This window comes from Patagioenas fasciata, chromosome 1 (genome assembly GCF_037038585.1).
Source record: "Patagioenas fasciata isolate bPatFas1 chromosome 1, bPatFas1.hap1, whole genome shotgun sequence".
Taxonomy (NCBI): domain Eukaryota; kingdom Metazoa; phylum Chordata; class Aves; order Columbiformes; family Columbidae; genus Patagioenas; species Patagioenas fasciata.
The window spans coordinates 114,658,236-114,668,039 of NC_092520.1; positions in this window are offsets into that span (position 1 = coordinate 114,658,236).

Below are 9,804 nucleotides of genomic sequence, written 5' to 3' on the forward strand. Positions count from 1 at the left end.
GTAGGAGAACTGTTGGACCTGACAACATCCAAATAAAATCAACAGAAGCTTCACATTGGGAATTATACTGAGAAATATTAAGTGAAATAGGCAACCGCACTGAGAACTCTGAGGAAGACATTACAGTGGAAACTCTCATGTTGTTGAACACCTCAGTGAGCTTACATGGAGAGAAGATCTTACAGATGCCCTAGCCACAGGAAAACTTTAATCAAAGTTCATGAACAAAATAAAAAATCATTTGGAATTTGAGTTTAATTCTTTCTCACATTTATGAGAGCAGTTACACATTAGTGGTCTGGTGTTTCAAAGACTCAGAGAACGGTGCAGGACCTCTGGAGATCAGGCAGTCCAATTTCTTAACATGAGACAAAACCTGCTCCCTGTGTGCAACTTACAAAAGCAACTGGGCTGTAATACACTGGACTTTGTCGGAGTCCTATATGCCAGTCTCGTAAATTGTCATGGAGAAAGCAGGGGTCTGCTTTTGTACATTTAAAATTGACTCTATGGTGATGAGCATGCTGAGGAACTTCAAGAAATGTAAGATATGGAGAAACTGAACTGGGATTGAAACTCACTTAAGTTTATTATGAAATCTGTGTTCCACATGTGACAAGCAGAAACAAGGAAGTTCTGGATTAGCATGCTGCAATTTATAAGTGATCATTCCTATGGGGGTCCAAAAGTCTCTTCATTCAGTGTATTTGTGTGCTTATTAATTACACTGCAGAGGCAATCTGTGTTGAGCAAAAATTCATGGCATGCTGATAATTATGACCATCATTAAAACACCATCAAAATATAAGGAATCTGTAGTGCATTTTTGTCAAGTGAACAAACAGTAAAAAGTCTGTCTCGTGCAGTTTAGCAGTTGTGAAATGATAATGAACAACAGTTTATAAACAAATTCAGAGACTAGTAAAAACTGCTTGAACATTGGCAACTTTCAACCACTAGAACATTGGTCAGATTGTAACATTTTGTTAGACAAAAAGAAATTAATACAGAAAGATCAACAAATAAGACAGATGTTAAATTTATCTTTACTGACTTTCATAGTAGAAGAACTGTTTAAAGATCAATGCAAATGCAGAAAATATCCAACATCATGATCATATCTATCATTGAACTGATTTTTTGTACTGAGACGTTACCAACAACATCTTCATCACCTGAATGTATTAACAAGTCCCTGAAAATTTATAATTTTAGCCTACTGTGGTAAATTATTTTTTTTTCCCTTAAAATATAATATAACACCATTCTTTTTTTTTTCTTTCCTGATGCTTCCATGCATTTACTATAGCCATAACCTTCAGACTTTTTGTCTTAGAAAGTTACTGTGTGTGGCAGATGCACACCCCTGTCTCTCCCCCTCCCTTCCTTCGATATGGAAGGTGCAGACACATCTCCCCCACCCCCGCTTCCTGCAATGGGGTTAACAGCTTATTTTGTTTTAACCCCAGAACAGTTGGTCAGGGTCGTTAAGAGAGAGAAGGGGTGGGGGTGTAGAGGCACCAAGGAGCCACTGGGCACCCACAGCTAATGTGGGGGTATTTAGAATCTTCAGGAGACCCCACAGCCAGAGTGGGGGTGCAGAGAAGCTTCTGGAATGCCTACAGTCAGAACTGACAAAGCTATATAAACAGGACCCCCAATGAGGCCAGCCGCTGGTTGTGCGGATCTCTTGGAGCGCGAGCCAAAGTCTGCAGCCTAGACCCCTCCCTCTTACACAGGATGGCTGCCTAAGGTGATCTCCTGGCACCGGGATTCCCCCACAGAGCCACATGGGTGAGTGATAAAATTTTCTTTAATAATTCCTCACAGGAATTTGAGCATTTCTGCTCAAATGCGCTGAGATGTTTTGTTTTATACTCATATACTTAGATGCTATTTTATTTTATATAGTTGCACAAGTGAGAATGAAAGAAAAATTTAGACAGTGAGGTTCAACAGCTGGTTTACAACTTGAATTGAACTAAGATTCTGAAATTATGTTGTTTGGTTTACAACAAGTAGATTTTTTTTTTTTTTAACCAACTAACAGCTACATTTTGAAAATATACTTATTTAGCAAACCACTAGCAAAGTCTCTTTAATTTTTGTGTTTTTCTTTCTTAACTACATTGATTCCTCAGGTGTGCTGCTGTCTACAGGGAAGACCCATCTGTGCAAACATGCCATTATGCGGTGACTGTAAAGGAAAGTGCATTTTGCATGCCCAGAGATTGCTAATACTTGCAAAATCTTTATGAATATGTTCACACAACAGAATACTCCTCTCAGGAATGTAATCTAGTGTCATATTTCATTGAAGTTTAAATGTTTTCAATAATACTTCCACTCTCTCTTCCCTTCACTTCTCTCCTAGATGCTCATAAAAAGTGTGGGCAGGAAGAGGAGCTTCAAACATTTTACAGTAGTTGTTGGTATGCTCTTCAAAGTTGTTGTAGACTGTAATGCTTTCTAGGTGCTTATTATCTTAAGAACCTTACATTTTTCATCCTTAAAGCAAGCAAAAAAAAAAAAAAAGGCCTGAAAAATACAGTCACTTAATTTACCATGGATGTTTAAGGGAAAGAGGGAATATGTTACCGACGATAGATTTTATCTTGCTGCTTAGATAGTCTTAACATAGTGAAATACACTATTTGGACAGAAATTCGTGGTGTGTTATTCAAGAGCTTAAGCTGGATTGCTTAAAAGGATTTCTGTGCAGACATAGCTGCTTATAGCACTGAAATTACCTGTCCAGTTCCCAGTGCTTGCACATGTCATGGAGAGACTTGGCTTGGTGAGTCACCATGAACAAGGTAGAGCTGCAGCTCTAAGGCACCTTGGGAAGGAAACTTGGCACACAGGCAGATAAGAAGGGATAGAAAAAGGGTGATTAAGTGTACTAGTTGCCACACATGAGTTCTGATAGGTCCTTACATCCAGAAAGAAAATGATTGTTAAGATGAGATTTTCCACAAACCTTATGTAGACAGTTTAGTAAGCATCGTACAACTAATCCTGAGTATCACAAAGGTACAACAGCTAAAGCCTACTTGCTTGCAATGAGTAATAACAGGCATTTCACAGAATCACAGAATGTTACGGATTAGAAGGGACCTCAAAAGATCATCTAGTCCAATCACCCTGCTGGAGCAGGAACACCTAGATGAGGCTACACAGGAATTTGACCAGGCGGGTTTTGAATGTCTCCAGAGAAGGAGACTCCACAGCCTCCCTAGGCAGCCTGTTCCAGTGCTCTGTTACCCTCACTGAGAAGTTTCTTCTCAAATTTAAGTGGAACCTCTTGTGTTCCAGTTTACACCCATTATCCCTTGTCTTATCATTGGTTGTCACTGAGAAGACCCTGGTTCCATCCTCGTGACACTCACCCTTTATAGATTTATAAACATTAATGAGGTCACCCATCAGTCTTCTCTTCTCCAAGCTAAAGAGACCCAGCTCCCCCAGCCTTTCCTCATTGACGGAGATGCTCCACTGCCTTCATCTTTGTTGCCCTGCGCTGGACTCTCTCCAGCAGTTTCCTGTCCTTCTTGAACTGAGCATCCCAGAACTGGACACAATGTTCCAGATGTGGAATTCTTGCATTATAGTCTTTAGTATTTCTGTTGTATATGCTATTTTGTATTAGTTAACTTGACTTGCATATCTTCTTAGAGCTGATACCACTTACAAGAAAATAATTGACACTGGTAAGTCATTTTGCAGTGGAATGTACACTTCCTAGTTCGGGCATTAAAATACATTGATATGAAAAAAAAAAAAGTGAATTATAGCAACCTTCAAGTATAAATCACTTCAGGAGATGAATGTAAATAATTTCTAGCCAACTACATGCTATCTATATTTCAATACAACTTTCTTTTAATCTTTCTAAACACTAGAGATCTCAGTTATGTGCACTAAAGTCCAGATTAAGACTGTCGTCTGTACAAAACCTTCTGAACAATCAAATAATATGTTTCATCATTTCATGGGAAAATAGCAAAAGTAGATGTGCTTTCTATTACACATCAAAATGTATTTGCTGTTGCCCAGCAAAATGAAACTCGGGACTGAGATTGTTTCCTGCTTACAAACAAAATATCCAGTTTCTGTTATTAAAAAGAAAGGATAACATTGAATATTTTTGCTGTCCTCAGGGAATCAGATAGGAAAGGGCAATACAGAAAAAAAAAAATCTAATAAAAAGATGACAAAATAGTCCTTCAAAATGGAAGTCAATGAAAGCCAAAGCACAGATTCAACCCTAATGGTTTCTCTGAGCACTCAACATCCCAGCATCTACACAGAGTTTAAAAATCTTCACAGATCTCAGAAGAGAGTTCTCTATTATTTATATACCTAGGAACATGGGGCTGAGAGGTGCCATCCTAAAGCAGTGACCTTAGTCCTCTGTGGTCCCTGGCAGCAGGTTGATAGGATGACTGCTTCTCACACCTTGGGCCAGAGAGCTCCTCCCCTCCTGCTGTAGTAAGCAAAAACCCTATAACAAAAGAGAAAAGTCGAAGCTGAAATGTGTCCTGTAAAAAGGACAGGAGAAACTCAAGACCATCAGTTTCACAGCCAGCTCCTCGAATGATTCTAGGAAATATGTATCACTGCAAAGAAAGGCAAACTTCTTCCAAAAAATAATCCCTTCATCTTTGTCAGTCTGATCCAGGAGAAACATTTGCTCTCTTCCTCACATCTGGAGAATGGATAAGCAACTGGTAAAAGGCTGTCTGGAAGTGGGATACTATTTAATCATGTTTAATTAACTCTTATCTTATTTTTCATTGAAGGACAAAAATGAAACTTCAATGTTGGGGAAAAAAAAAGTCCTTTTACCAACTGCCTCTTCGAAGAAGTAGTGACACATTATCAACCTAACTGTATTTTAAATGGTGGTCGGAGACATGGATTCAGTACTGAAAAGCCGTGTCACATAGGTTTAGACTACTTCTTAGCAATCTTTATACCTACAAATGTTTTTATGTTTAAAATCAGATATTACATGACTGCTTCAGGAGTCGTGGTCAGATTTCTAAAAGCAGACATCAGTTTTCAACTGCTAAGCTCAAACTATTAAATGAGAGATATAACTTTCAGAAGGCTGTTTCATGCTTCATATTGAAATGCATTGATCTCAGTCTGGTTTCTAGTGACATAGTTTTCCACATCAGAAAATGAATAAAAGTATAAAAGGATACTGTAACAGTTTGCATTTGTTAACAACTTGGTTAGCTTTCTCAGTGCAAAAGGAAAAGAAGACAAAATGGGATTGAAGAAAAATTTGCTTTCATCCTTCAGAGGGTCTCATGATCAGGGCAAATCATGGCAGTAGGTCAGATATGAGAATTTTATTTTCTCTTATTACTTATCAGATTTCATTTTTAAAAAAATGTCCACATGTTCCAATCTGGCTGCTTTCTCAGAGAGTGAAATTTACTTTAAAAACATACAGTAGAAAAGAAGAAGAATATATGAGCAATTTGGATCTCCATAAAAATGACACAATGAGAGCTCTCAAAAAATTACAAAGGACAGTGGAATGTCAATTTATCAGTGCCACAGAACTGCACAAGTTATTTATAGCCTTAAGCTCCTAGTTAACTTAAAGTTGTTGCTTAAAGAATTATTGAATGAGACAAACAAACAGCTTTATGTATTTGCTAACAAGCAGATTTACACTGCTGTAGTAAAACCTTCAATAACAAAGCTTTACATTATTTTGCTACACCAAACATGTAAGAGAGGCAGGGAGGAAGGAAACTGTTTCACATGAGTCTTAAGGGAAAGTTAATGGACTACCAGAGGTTAAATGATGTTGTCTCTATGAATACTACACCCAACTAAACCCCAAATCATTTACCGACTTCTGTGAGAACATTCTAAAAAAATCTTCTGTTACAGAGCCCAAAGAAGAGTGCCCTAAACAAAGAAAATGCACCTTCATTTACACATATGATATGCACAGACATATATTTATAGCCACGTATTTATGCACACTGCAAGTATAATACAGGTCTTCCTTAATTTCTAAGGTGTCATCTTCTTTATCTGGTCTTGTCAGAACTTCTTCAGTCCATGCATTAGTGCTCTGCACAGATTCAGGTCAAAGGTGTTGCCATGCCTGAATCAGCATTTTTTTTTTTTTCTCCACAGAGAAAAGTGAGAGAAGTGTTGTTCATTGTTCTGAATACCAGATTACAAGTTTCATGAATCATTGACTTCTTTTCTTTGAACCTGGAAAGCCTTGATATAGGAATACATGATATATGGAGGAGTGGTTCATGTATGTTTAATTTTTACTAGTCCACTGGGGTGCCCTGCAACTGTTTTCGATTACTGTTCATACAATTCAACTTTTCTTTAAGAAAATGATATTAATGAAAGATGTTTTTTTATAAAGAGATGGCCAGTTTGCTTTCAACCTAAAAGCTAATTTAACAAAAGAGAGTGATAGAAGGCTAACTTTTAGGTCTTGTCAGGCTAACTTTGCACAGGCGCTCAGACACTTCAAACTGAAACTACTTTGGAAATGTCAGGCTCTGAACCTCTCTGCTCTTACAGCATTCTGTGTCAGGCTGAACCTGTAAAGCTGGAAAAGTTCTGAAACAAAAGGGATGCTCCAAATCCTGAAACAATCAACAGAATTATTGTTATATTGCAAAGAGGTCCTTCAAGTAATCTCAGTAAGATAGTGCAATATTGTAATATTATCCACAATCTACCATTTTATGTACAATTCTAGAAAATATAATATTATTAACTATTTTATCTCATTGATACTTTTATGAGGTACAGATTGTGAATTGTTATGAAGAAACTTTTTTCAATTCAAATCATAAAATGCAGAAAGGAAAAAGGTAACAAGTTAATTCAATAGATTGCTTGAACTGTATAGTAAATCTGAGCTGAGAAATATTGAACATATTTCAGTCTTAACGTATTGAGGAATCTTTGTGCAATCCTGGATGGACTTAAGATGATGTTTTAACCTGGATTCTTGTAAGTACCAGACACAATCAAAGAAGTAACATGTATTACGAGGTGAGAAGGCAGGTGCAAGTGAGTAGAGATCTCCAGGAATTGCTCTGAAGATTTATTTGCATATAGTGACATCATGATGGTGCTAAAGTGGGACAAGGTGGGATAAGAGAGCCTAAAATCTTCTTCTATCTCTAAAGGCAACACTGCAGGCATCTGCTATCACTAAGCTGTTCAGCGTTGAGAAAAATGTTTTACAGAAAGCTTAAATAAGACTTGGGAGAGATTTAGTTTAGATATGCTCCACACTGCCTGGGTGGTTATTTTGTCATAGTCTTTCCAACCTTGCCATAAGGAACTTAAATTTTTCTCATATTTGTTTAGATTTTGAGCTTTCCTCTGACATATTTGAGAAGACTTGTGAAATTATGGTAACTATACATCTATAGGCAGTTTTCTCTGTTCTTATGTTTTGATAAATATACTATAATTATTACTTTTTTTTTTTTTAATAACATATTAAAGTAGAAATTCAGCTAAGGGAATAAACAGGAATTTCTGAGTTTTAGAATGTTTATTTTGCTTTGCAGGAAAATACTCTAAGCCATAATAACATTTTCTTTGGTGAGTACATTCGCTATTAGATGTGGAGAGTGCCTGGCACTTGAGAAGGCAAAGTATCCAATAATAGAAAGAGGCGATGCAGGCTGGCTGCCAAAATAAGGTGGGATAGTTGGCAGCTGTGATGGATGACCTAGTAACAAAGATGAAGAAGTCTTAGCAAGAGTGCATAGACAGAGAATAAAACATAGGGAAAAAGCATAACATGCAAAAGGGAGAAAATTGATCTGAAGTGGAAAAAAGGCATTGTTCAAAAGAACAGGTAAAAAAGTATCACTTTGTTTTCCACAAATCTAAGAAGAGGAGACAAAACTTGCCTTAGGAAATTGCCAAGATTGTTTTAAATTATTTTTCCCTGAGAAAAAGGATAAAGATAGTAATTAGGGAATTTAAGTTAACAATTGAAGAAAATCCATTAATGAGAAATAAGATTAGCCTTGTTCACAAATCATAGACTGTGTCTGACAGGCATACTGTTCTTTTGAGAGTCAAAAAGAACATAATAAATGCATGAATTATATTCAGTTTAGCAAAATACTGCATCTCTTACATGTGACTGCACAAAAAAGCTGTATTCCACCATTTTTACGAAAGCAAAAAGAAATAAAACCCAGTAAGTTGTGGTAATAATAGGTTGTACTTCTAAGGGCTGTCTGGATTAAAGTGTTATCCTTGAGACATAATTTCCATACATGAGAGTTTTTCATAGCTCTATGGATAATCTAGAGAACGGATTTTCTAATAATGTTTTCAAACTAATAGAGAATGAGAATCATATGCTTAAGCATTATGAGGAAAAAAAAATGTGTACAAGACAATGATGTTTGGCAATATCAAATATAATACAAATTAAGTGATAAAGTTGTATTAGATGAGCATTTTGCCCCAGTATACTTCCCTCCAGGAGAAGGTTTTATACATCCAGTAATGAGTGAAAGAGCCAAGGAATTTCAGCCTCTGTTCTCCCATCACTTCCCCAATGTCTGATGCATCATCCACAGCTGTATCACATCATCCTTCCTTGGCCACATGCCTACTTGTCCCTGTATATGAGGATGGAGTCCACCACTGAGACAACTTTACACACTTTACTATCATGATTGCTCACTTTTTCCTATAGTTTCATTTAACATTGATTTCTTCTCTGTTCCTTTCCATTACTTTCGATAGCCTAAAATCTGCATTCTTCAGAAGAAAACTAACAGAAGTGTGTAAAAGTCTATTACATTATTAGAATACTCTCATGTCAGTATCTGAAACCTTCATGAGAACTGAATTGTCTTCCTACCTTGACAAGCAGAATCAAATTATTTTGTCCATTTTCTCAAGGAACCTTATGTCATGATTTGACCAACATCACATGAAAGATCTGTGGTACAGGAAGGCATTGAAATGAAGACCAGTGAACCTTAGGAGACTGACTATACTGGTGTATGTAGTTCCCACCAGCAGATGAAAAATTAGCAGCAGAAATGAAGTTATGAGTGGATTAACATGACTGACTTAGTATACAAATCTACGATAACTGAGTCCATGGATTGTTTTGCAAAATGCTTGCTAAGTCCAGACAGATGGCTGTTTATACTATGCAGTTACCATAATGCTTGGTGCAGTGCTAAATCCTGATGAAAAAACAGTATGTTTCCTAAGGTTCAGCCGTGCAGTAATGCATCCACACTGCTTCCAGTGAGTTCAAAATTTAACTAGGACTGGCTCCTGTTCACCTGCAAAAGCCTGCCTAAACACACATAAAGATAAATGAGAGTCCTCTAGAGGCAGCTCACATGAGCTGTATGAAGCCTTTCCACAAGAGCTTTTTTTCAGCTCCTGCAGCCACATGGCCTGTAAATTCCAAAGGCAGTGAACAAAGGTGCTAAAAAACCCACAGGCAACAGTTACAAGGTCTAAACATAATTATTTCTCTATTGCAGAAACAAAATTATTGTTATATTTATCAAGGGGAAAATGGATGACTCAGAGTCTACCACAGCCACTTGAATGTGCAGGCTACGAGATTTACTGAAAGCAGAACTAAAACATGGGTGTCATAACCCTGAATATTGCACTTGAGCAAGTGCATTGTAACCCTCAGGCAGTGAGTTTTATAATAGCACAGCTACAAAACACAAATTAAAAATTCAGGACATCTTCCACAGATTGTTAATGAGGTGTCTTTTAAAAATCCTGTTTCAG